General features: G+C 45.8%; 1 pseudogene; it reads right to left on the minus strand.

The window, feature by feature from the left end:
- Positions 1 to 7,689: 7,689 nt before the first annotated feature.
- Positions 7,690 to 11,537, minus strand: LOC137366934 (histone H2B 1/2-like; annotated as a pseudogene).
- Between the last annotated feature and the right edge of the window lie 350 nt (positions 11,538 to 11,887).

The following is an 11,887-nucleotide window of genomic DNA, read 5'->3' on the forward strand; positions in this document are numbered from 1 at the left end:
CTTTGGTCATAAGAATAGAAAAGTAGAATATTTGATAAAAGGTGTGAAACTTGTAACTGTTGGTGTTCAAAGAGACTTGGGTGTACTTGTACAAGGAATACAGAAAGTTAGCATGCAGGTACAACAAGCAATTAGGAAGGCAAATGGCGTGTTGGCCTTTATTGCGAGGGGATTAGAATACAGCAATAAAGAAGTGAGTTACAATTGTACAGGATTTCGGTGAGACCACATCTGGAATACAGTGTGACGTTTTGGTCTGCACACTTAAGAAAGGATATATGGACATTGGAGGCGGTGCAGCAAATGTTCACTAAATTAGTCCCTGGGATGAAGGGATTGTCCTATGATGAGAGGCTGAGTAAATTGGCCCTATGCTCTGGAGTTTAGAAGAATGAGAGGTGATCTCATTGAAACATACAAAATTCCAAAGCGGCTGGATAGGGGAGACACTGAGAGATTGTTTCTGCTGGTCAGAGAATCTAAAACATGGGGACACAGTCCCACGATAAGGAGCTGATCATTTAGGACTGAGATGAGTAGAAATGACTTCACTCAAAGGGTTGTGAATCTTTGGAATTGTTTACTCCAGAGGATTGTGGATGCTCCATCATTGAATACATGTAAAGCTGAGATGGACAGATTTTTGATCTCTCAGAGAATCAGGGGATAAGGCGAGCAGGCGGGAAAGTGGAATTGAAGCCTAAGATCATCCATGATGGTCCTGAATGGCGGAGCAGGCTACACGTGCCACATGATCTACTCCTGCTCCTATTTTGTGTGTTTCTATGTTCTGACTACTTCTGCTGTCGGTGATTGTGGAATTGATGTCTCTGCTCCCTGTGAGTGATACTGTACTTACTGTGTGTGAGGAGCTGGCTGCACTTCCCCTTGTGTCGAGGAATCACTACATTTATACAGCTTCCTCAAGTATTGCCTGTAGAAAGAAAAAGTATTTATTCTAATTCAGGAAGAGGTGTGGTGGAAGTTACAAGAGAGACCAAAACAATTTTTCAATGAATAATCATTGTGAACAATCACAAAGGAAACCCAGCAACACAAACAGAGTCAGTGTCTGATTCCACTGCAGTCCTGCAGCCCCCAGCTACTGCATACCAGGGGCTTTGGCCATTTTACAACAATTAAATAACATCCAGAAACAATCCACTGGGCCAGGAATGGGACTGACCGACGGAGCAGGGACTTTTACACAGGTCAGATTTCCAGTTCCCGCTCCCATGGTCTAACCGTCCAGGTGAAACCAAACAGCCGCTGTTAAAAATGTGTCCTTCACACTTCTCACCTGGTGCTGATAATAGATTCACTTTGTGTAACTCCCCACATCCTGACTGTCCTCTTCTGTTTCCACACTTCACTGTCCAATAACAACAAACTGTGGGAACAGGCTATACCCCTCTCATTCCGCTGGCGCGGACATGATGGGCCGAATGGACTCATTCTGTGCCGGAAGTTTTCCACGTTTCTGGCTGAAGTGCTGCAGAAATCTGGGCCTGCGCTCCCCTCCCCTAGCACTGCCTGTGAGCGGAAGAAGATGGTTTAAAACAGCCGCGAATGGAGAGATCCCGGTCCCGGGGGAAGGGAGCAAGCAGCAGCCACCTTCCAGCAGGACATCGCTTTGGGAGCATGTCCGCAGATAGACTCAGAGATCAGCATCGAGTCCGGGGCAAGTTCAGGGGCAGGCGGGGGCTGTTTGTAAGAGGCGGAGTGGATCTGGAACTGGTCTCGGAACATGGAGTGAGCAGAGAGGCCATTCTCCAGTTGTGTGTGGACAAGGGGATGGAGACAGAATGGGAAGAAACTTATTGTAGTGGAGTGAAACAGTGACAATATTTGTGTTGTGGTGGTTCTTTTGCGGGTATCCATAATGATTATTATTTGAGAGATTAAATTCATTAAAACTCTATATCTTTGATCTCACCTGTATTTTAGTTACAAACATACTTTTGTTCAAACAGGCAAATGATTGAATGAACCAGAATAAATGGGCTATTTCCTCCACCAAGTTACAATGAAGAGTGCCACCAGCTCCTTCTCACACACAATACGTACATTATCACTCACAGAGCGCAGAGACACAGACAGGTCATCAGTGCCACAGTCTCAGACTGCAGAAATAGTTCCAGAGACTCATTTTCAATCCATCAATCAAATAGAGCAGGAAAGACAGACGTTGTTTCCATGTCACCCCAACTCATTACCACTGACAGGTAGATACATACATCCCAGTCCAACTTCTCACCCACAATCAAATTATCAGTGTGTCAATCCCACAATAGAGCAACCTCAGCTACAAATTAAACACACATAGAACTGACACGTGGTTCCTGTTTCAAAGTTACAGAATTAACCTCAATCATGTACTCTGAGATTTAAGTTAAATACTAGCCCAATATTTACACAGGTTATGAGTTTATTATCAGTATTAATTCCCATCATGTTTCCAGACACATACATTAGACTCAAGTCCATAATCAGATTGAGAGATTCTGAAATATCGTATAACCTGAGATCCAAACTCATATTCCAGTTTAAAACTCATCCGGATTGTGAAACTAAAAGATACATTATAAATTTGATCAGTATAGTCTGAGCTATAAGTTACATACCAGTCCTGAAACCTCGTACAGTGGCAGATGGAAGATACTGTACAATTCCAGACTGAGCTCATTTTACATGCAAGTCCAAGATTCTCCCTCAGACTGAATGGCACTGATCAATTTGATCAGTACAGCCTGAGTTACACTTGCACACCAATCCTGTATCAGATTGTAGGATACATTATCTTTCACTATTGTGTTCACAGTGACAGATATTTAATACTAAGCAAAACCTCAAATATATTGTCTGCTTAAAACCTACCACATCTGTGGCCTGTTGCTGTGCTGACATCTTATTTAGAATAAATCCAGACTTGCCATCAGTCCCAGGGACGGAAGATTATATAATGAATCCCACACTCACACAGAGTACCAGATACTGACAGACAGAGAGTGATGCTGAAACACATGCTCAGTGCCAGATGCTGAAAGATATAGGTTGATTACTGCACTCACTCACAGTACTTCAGCCTGAGTCATCTAAAGCAACCTAACACACAAAAAATAGCAGTGAGAGAGTAAGAAAGAGACCAAAACTCACATAGTGTACCAGACACTGATAGATACAAACTGAAAACTACACACACATGGATATAGGATTGGCTAACTCACAGGAAACAGAGAGTGGAGACAAATGGGGCATTTTCAGATTGGCAAACTGTTACTAATGGATTGTCACAGGGACAGTGCTGGTGCCTCAACTATTTATGGTCTATATTAATAATTGCATGAAGGGACTGAGTGTACTGTTGCCAAATTTATGGGTGGTACAAAGATAGGTAGGAAAGAAAGTTGTGAGGAGGACAGAAAGTGTCTGCAAAGAGATATAGATAGGTTAAGTCAGTGGGCAAAAGTTTGGCAGATGGAGTATAAAATAGGAAAATGTGAGATTGTCTACTTTGGCATAAAGAATAGAAAAACAGAATATTACTTACATAGAGACAGACTGCAGAATGCTGCTGTACCGAGGGATCTGGGTGCCAGGTACATGAATTACAGAAAAGTTAGCATGAAGGTGTAGCAAGTAATTAGGAATGCAAATGGAATGTTGGAATTTTTAGCAAGGGGAATGGAGTATAAAAGTAGGGAAGTTTTGCTGCAACTGTACAGGGCATTAGTGGCATCCCACCTAAAGTACTCCATACAGTTTTGGTCTCCTTACTTAAGGAGGAATATACTTGTATTGGAATCAGTTCAAAGAATGTTCACTAGGCTGATTCCTGGGATGAAGGGTTGACTTGTGAGAAAAGGTTGAGCAGATTGGGCCTCCACTCACTGGAGTTTAGAAGATTGAGATGTGATCCTATTGAAACCTATAAGATTCTCAGTGGGCTGGACAGGTAGATGCTGGGAAGATGTTTCTCCTTGTGGGGGAATGTAGAATTATGGGTACAGTTTCAAGATAAGTGGTCTCCCATTCAAGAAAGAGATGAGGAGGAATTTCTTCTGTCAGAGGGTTGCTCATCTTTGGAATTCTGTTCTCCAGAGGACTGTGGAGGCTGAGTCATTGAATATATTCAAGGCTGTGACAGACAGATTGTTTGATGTACAAGGGAGTCATTGGTCAATGGGCACAGGCAGGAAAGTGGAATTAAGGCCTCAATCAGAACAGGCATGATCTTATTGAATGGCAGAGCAGGATTTATGGGCCACATGGCCTTCTGGAAGCGTTCCTGAGTGTCATTGTCGATATCTGCCTTTGGTGACAGGAGGTTCCCAAGGTATGAGCAGTGATCCACATTGTCCAGTGATTCGCCGTGGATCTTAATAGTCGGGGGCAGTGTCGGGGAGCAGGCTGGCAGAGGACCTTAGCTTTCCGGATGTTTTGCTTCAAGCCAATTCTTTCATACGCCTCCATGAATGCATCGATGAGGGTTTGAAGCTTGGCCTCTGAGTGTGCGCACATGGAAGCATTGTCAGCATACTGCAGCCCGATGACAGATGTTGGAGTGGCCTTGCTTCAGGACTGCAGGCAATGTAGTTTCAATTGTTTCCCACTCGTCCTGTAGAGTAGATCTGCTTACACGAACTAAAGAACAGCTGATGGGCTTAAAGAGTGCAGGAAATACAGCAACTTGTTGACAGCCACGACATGTGTGGATTCTTCAGCACCATCAAGACCATTTATGGCCCAAATTACCAAGGACCTACCCTACTGAGAGTAAAGAATGGAGTGACACAGATCAAGGTCAGAGAGGCAGTTAGCACTCGTTGGAAGTAGCACTTTCAAGATCGCCTCAATCGCAACTCAGTCCTTGATGCAAGTGCCACATTCCAAAGCATGTTACCCACCATGACGTCAGCACAATCCCAGCCCAACAGAAATTGAAAAGGCAATCTAACAGGTAAAAAAAAATGACGGCCACCGGCATCGATGGAATTCCCTCTGAAAATCTAAAATACGACAGAGAAGAACACTTAACACAAATACATGGTCTCATTTCCCTCAGCTGGAAGGACGAGAGCACGCCAGGGATCTCTGAGATGCTGTCATTGTGATCATCACCAAAAATGGTGACAGGACCGACTGTGGTAATGACAGAGGGGTATCCCAGCTGTTCACTACAGGGAAGGTCATCACAAGAGTCCTTCTCAACTGTCTCTACCCCGTGGCTGAAGATCTCCTACTGGAAAAACAATGTGGATTCTGTCCATCAAGAGACACAGTGGACATGATCTTCACAGCAAGACAACGCCAAGAAAATGTAGGGAGCAGCAGCAAATTTTCTGCCTGGTCTTCTCTGACCTGACAAAGGCCTTCGACTCTACCAACCAGGAGGGATTATGGAAAGTCTTCCTCAAATTTGGCTGCCGGAAAAATTCGTCACCAACCTCCAACGACTGCATGATGACATGCAAGCTGTAATCCTTCCCAACGGACCTACCACTGACCCAATCCCAATGCAAACTGGGGTCAACTAAGTCTGTGTCATCGCACCAACGCTCTTTTCCATCTTCCTCGCCGCAACACTCCGCCTCAACTCCTCACACTCAAACACAGCAACAGAGACTGACAGATACAGAATGGATGTCATACTCAAACGCAGTACCAGAGTCTGACAGATACAGTGGTGCAGTGGTTAGCACTGCAGTCTCACAGCTCCAGGGATCTGGGTTCGAATCTGGGTACTGCCTGTGCGGAGTTAGCAAGTTCTCCCTGTGACCGCGTGGGTTTTCGCCGGGTGCTCCGGTTTCCTCCCACCGCCAAAGGCTTGCAGGTTGATAGGTAAATTGGTCATTGTAAATTGCCCCTAGTGTAGGTTGGGATGACTGCAGGGTTAGTATAAATGGGTGATTGTTGGTCGGCACAGACTCGGTGGGCCGAAGGGCCTGTTTCAGTGCTATATCTAGAAATAAATAAATACGGAATAAATCCATACAGCACCAGAGACTGAGAACTGCTGAATGACAGAACACACTCAAACACAGGAGCAGAGAATAAAAGTAATGGAATTAATTGCACACTCACATGCAATAGCAACGACACTGAATCATCAATAAGCGTCCTCTCAACAACATGCAGAACATTTCCAGAGAGCTTGACACAGGGAGTGCCTCTTTCAATGTCAACTGCTGCTGGAGAGAGTCTTTGTGAAACATACTTCCTGATTGCAGTACGAATGTTTGTGATTGGCTGCAAAGTTGGAATGTGATTGGATGGTGAAGGACACCAATTATAGTATTACAATATAAACCCATTGTGACATCACTCCCAATCACCCAATCACAATCTTTACTTTCCCCCATCCCTCATTAGCATAGAGCTGTGGGATTGTCTATTTAATCCGCACTCGGAAGGGGTTTGGTTTATTTCTGAGTCTGAAATTGAAACTGAAGATGGTTGAGGAGAAGAAGAAAGCAGCTCCGAAGAAGGGCGCCAAGAAAACTGTGAGTAAACCGTCAGCAAAGGGCGGTAAGAAGCCGAGAAAGTCGAGGAAGGAGAGTTACTCCATCTACATCTACAAAGTGATGAAGCAGGTTCACCCCGACACCGGCATCTCCTCCAAGGCCATGAGCATCATGAACTCGTTTGTGAACGATATTTTCGAGCGCATCGCGGGTGAGGCTTCCCGCCTGGCCCATTACAACAAGCGCAGCACCATCAGCTCCCGGGAGATCCAGACCGCCGTGCGCCTGCTGCTGCCCGGGGAGCTGGCCAAGCACACCGTGTCAGAAGGGGCAAAGGCGGTGACCAAGTACACCAGCTCCAAGTAAAACTGCACAATGGACTGAAAAACATCCCAAACACAACGGCTCTTTTAAGAGCCACCCACAATCTCTCTGAAAAAGCTACATCATCTCCCTGGTTTTGATTTGTTTTGTTTTTTTATACGAAGAGTCTGGAATTTTCTAATTGCCTTTCTGATCTTTTTTAACCCCATGGATTCTGGGTGATTCAGTTTCACTGTCTGTGAGATCTTTGTGTCTCTACTTAATAATGCCGCGTAAATTAATTACTGATCACTGAGCCCATGTGCGCTTTGATCTCGGACTATTATCCGTCCTTTTTGAAACAGTCTGTAAGCGGCGGCAGAAAGTCTCATTCACAGCATTCTGGAAGCGGACACATTTCAGATCAATCTTTGTCAAGATACCGCATCACTGATTCTAGATTGAACCTATTCGTGGGAGACAAAAGCGGAGAGAAGATTTTTACTCTCAGGAGTTGAAATGAGAGACTGAGGTTTCGTACAACAGCGGGGTTTCTAGTAAATGTACTTATTATTGAGGCCGAGCTTGAACAAGGGAAACAAGTGACTGAGAACTGATCTGTCAGCTCATTGACGAAATAGTACAATAGCGAAAATGAACGCGCACATGGGGTCAGTGATCAGTAATTAATTTACACGGCATTATTAAGTAGAGACACAAAGATCTCAAGTGAACGTGAATCACCCAGAATCCATGGGGTTAAAACAGATATCACAAAGGCAATTAGAAAGTTCCAGAACCTTTGTATAAAAAAAAACAAATTGATACTTTCGGGATGATGTTGTAGCTTTTTCAGAGAGATTGTGGGTGGCTCTTAAAAGAGCCGTTGTGTTTGGGATGTTTTTCAGTCCATTGTGCAGTTTTACTTGGAGCTGGTGTACTTGGTCACCGCCTTTGTCCCTTCCGACATGGCGTGCTTGGCCAGCTCCCCGGGCAGCAGCAGGCGCATGGCGGTCTGGATCTCCCGGGAGCTGATGGTGCTGCGCTTGTTGCAATGGGCCAGGCGGGAAGCCTCACCCGCGATGCGCTCGAAAATATCGTTCACAAACGAGTTCATAATACTCATGGCCTTGGAGGAGATGCCGGTGTCGGGGTCAACCTGCTTCATCACTTTGTAGATGTAGATGGAGTAACTCTCCTTCCTCGACTTTCTCCGCCTTTTACCTCCCTTTGCTGACGGTTTACTCACACTTTTCTAGGCGCCCTTCTTAGCAGCTGCTTTCTTCTTCTCCTCAACCATCTTCAGATACAATTGCAGACACAGAAATAAACCAAACCCCTTCCGAGTGCGGATTAAATAGACAATCCCACAGCTCTATGCTAATGAGGGATGGGGGAAAGTTAAGATTGTGATTGGGTGATTGGGAGTGATGTCAAAACGATTTTATATTGTAAATCTCTAATTGGTGTCTTCCGCCATCCAATCAGAATAAATATTTGCAACCAATCACAAACACCCTTACTGCAATCCGTAAGTATATTGCACAAAGACTCTCTCCAGTCACAGTTTTCGTAAAACAGCCGCTCCCTGTGAAAAGATCCCTGGAAATGTCCTGGCTGTTGTTGGGAGGAGACTTTTTGACTGATTCTGTGTCGTTGTGTCTCTGCTATTGCATGTGAGTGTGCAGTTAATTCCGTTTATTTTACTCTCTGCTACTGTGTTTGAGTGTTTTATGTAATTTGGTAGCTCTCAGTCTCTGGTTCCGTGTCAGTGCGCCATTTTCCCACACTCTCTTGGCCAGTCTGGACATAGCAGTGGAAGCCTTTCCCATGTGCTTGTTGACTTCTGCATCGGGAGACAGGTTACTGGTGATAGTCGAGCCTGGATAGGTAAACTCTTGAACCACTTCCAGAGCGTGTTCGCCCATATTGATGGATGGAGTATTTATAATGTCCTGTCCCATGATGTTCGTTTTCTTGAGGCTGATGGTTAGGCCAAATTCGTTGCAGGCAGCCGCAATGCTGTCAGTGAGTCTCTGCAGACACTCTTCAGTGTGGAATGTTAATGCAGCATCGTCAGCAAAGAGGAGTTCCCTGATGCGGATTTTCTGTACTTTGCTCTTCGCTCTTAGACGGGCAAGGTTGAACAAACTGCCATCTGATCTTGTGTGGAGGAAAATTCCTTCTTCTGAAGACTTGAACGCATGTGAGAGCAGCAGGGAGAAGAAGATCTCAAACAGTGTAGGTGCGAGAACACTGCTATGTCCAGACTGGCCAAGTGAGTGTGGGGAAATGGCACACTGACACGGAACACAAAAGTCCTAGTATATCAAGCCTGAGTCCTCAGTACTTTGCTCTACAGCAGCGAGGCCTGGACAACGTATTTCAGCCAAGAGCGACGTCTCAATACATTCCATCTTTGCTACCTCTGGAGAATCCTTGGCATCAGGTTGCAGGACCATATCTCCAACACAGAAGTCCTTGAGGCGGTCAACATCCCCGGCATATACACCCTACGGAGCCAGCGGCGCTTGAGATGGTATGGCCATGTGAGCCGCATGGAAGATGGTAGGATCCCCAAGGACACATTGTACAGCAACCTCGTCACTGGTATCAGAACTACCGACCATCCATGTCTCTGCTTTAAAGTCGTTTGCAAACACGACATGAAGTCCTGTGACATTGATCACAAGTCATGGGAGTCAGTTGCCAGTGATCGCCAGAGCTGGCGGACAGCCATAAATGCGGAGCTAAAGTGTGGTGAGTCGAAGAGACTTAGCAGTTGGCAGGAAAAAAGACAGAAGCTCAAGGGGAGAGACAACTGTGTAACAGCCCCGACAAGCAATTTTATCTGCAGCACCTGTGGAAGAGTCTGTCGCTCTAGAATTTGCCTTTATAGCCATTCCAGACGCTGCTTCACAAACCACTGACAAGCTCCAGGCGCTTACCCATTGTCTCTCGAGACAAGGAGGCCAAAGAAAAGAAGAAGAAAAGAAGTCTCCGGTGCTGTGTGGATTCATTCTGTATCTATCAGACACTAGGACTGTGAGTGTGACATCCATTCTGTATCTGTCAGTCTCTGATACTGTGAGTGTGACATCCATTCTGTATCTGTCAGACTCTGGTACTGTGAGTGTGACATCCATTCTGTATCTGTCAGTCTCTGGTACTGTGAGTGTGACATCCATTCTGTATCTGTCAGACTCTGGTACTGTGAGTGTGACATCCATTCTGTATCTATCAGACTCTAGGACTGTGAGTATGAGGAGATGAGGTGGAGTGTTGCAGCAAGGATGATGGAAAAGAGCATTGGTGCGATGACACAGCCTTGCTCGACCCCAGTTTGCATTGGGATTGGGTCAGTGGTAGGTCCGTTGGGAAGGATTACTGCTTGCATGTCATCATGCACTCGTCAGAGGATGATGATGAATTTCTCTGGGCAGCCAAATTTGAGGACGTTCCATAATCCCTCCTGGTTGGTAGAGTCGAAGGCCTTTGTCAGGTCAGAGAAGACCAGGTAGAAAGGTTGTTGCTGCTCCCTACATTTTCTTGGAGTTGTCTTGCTGTGAAGATCATGTCCATTGTGCTTCTTGATGGACAGAATCAACATTGTGATTCCAGTTGGAGCTCTTCAGCCACGGGGAGGAGCCAGTTGAGAAGGACTCTTGTGATGGCCTTCCCTGTGGCAGACAGCAGGGATACCCCTCTGTAGTTACCACAGTCAGTCTTGTCACCTTTTTTTAGATTAGAGATACAGCACTGAAACAGGCCCTTTGGCCCACCGAGTCTGGGCCGAACATCAACCACCCATTTATACTAATCCTACACTAACCCCATATTCCTACCAAACATCCCCACCTGTCCCTATATTTCCCTACCACCTACCTATACTAGTGACAATTTATAATGGCCAATTTACCTACCAACCTGCAAGTCTTTGGCTTGTGGGAGGAAACCGGAGCACCCGGAGAAAAACCCACGCAGACACAGGGAGAACTTGCAAACCTTCTTTAAAGATGATCACTATTACAGTGTCCGGAGATCCCCTGTCATGCTCTCCTCCTTCCAAATGAGGGAAATGAGACCATGTATTTGTGTCAAGAGTGCTTCTCTGCCAGATTTTAGAATTTTGATGGGAATTCCATCTATGCCAGCGGCCTTATTGTTTTTTAGCTGTCAGATGGCCTTTTCAACCTCTGTCAGCCTGGGATTGTGCTGACAGCACGGTGGGTAGCATGCTGTGGAATGCGGTCAAGGGCACTCGCATCAAGGACTGAGTCACAATTGAGGAGATCTTCAAAGTGCTCCTTGCAACGATTGCAGACTGCCTATCTGTCCTTGATCAGTGTCACTCCATTCTTTTGCTCTCAGTGGGGTAGGTCCTTGGGTACGTGGGCCGTGAATGGTCTTGACTGTGCTGAAGAATCCACACATGTCGTGGCTGTCAGCTAATTTTTGTAGTTCCAGTGTTTGTTCAGCCCATCAGCTGTTCTTTAGGTCGCATGTGTATATCTACTCGACAGGACGAGTGGGAAACTATTTAACCTATGTTGCCTCCAGTCCAGATGTCAGGCCACTCCAACCTCTGTCATCAAGCTGCAGTATGCTGACGACGCCTGCGTATGCGCACACTCAGAGGCCAAGCGTCAAACCCTGATCAATGCATTCACGGAGGTGTATGAAATAATTGGCCTTAAGCAAAACATCCAGAAGACAAAGGTCCTCTACCAGCCTGCTCCCCGGCACTGCCCCTCTACTATCAAGATCCATGGTGAACCACTGGGCAATGTGGATCACTGCTCATACCTTGGGAACCTCCTGTCACCAAGGGCAGATATCGACGATGACACGCAGCATCACGTCTAGCGTGCCAGCGTAGCCTTCAGTCATCTGAGGAAAAGAATGTTTGATGACAAAGAACTCAAATCAGCCACCAAGCTCATGGTTGACATGGCTGCAGTGTTACATGCCCTCCTGTATGTGTCAGAAACATGGATACTGTACAGCAGACATCTCAAAGCCCTGGAGAGATATCTCCGGTGGTGATTCCGCAAGATCCTGCAAATTCAGTTGCAGGACAGGCGCTGCAATATCAGTGTCCTCTCTCAGGCCAACATCCC

This window comes from Heterodontus francisci, unplaced genomic scaffold (assembly GCF_036365525.1).
Source record: "Heterodontus francisci isolate sHetFra1 unplaced genomic scaffold, sHetFra1.hap1 HAP1_SCAFFOLD_456, whole genome shotgun sequence".
Lineage (NCBI taxonomy): Eukaryota > Metazoa > Chordata > Chondrichthyes > Heterodontiformes > Heterodontidae > Heterodontus > Heterodontus francisci.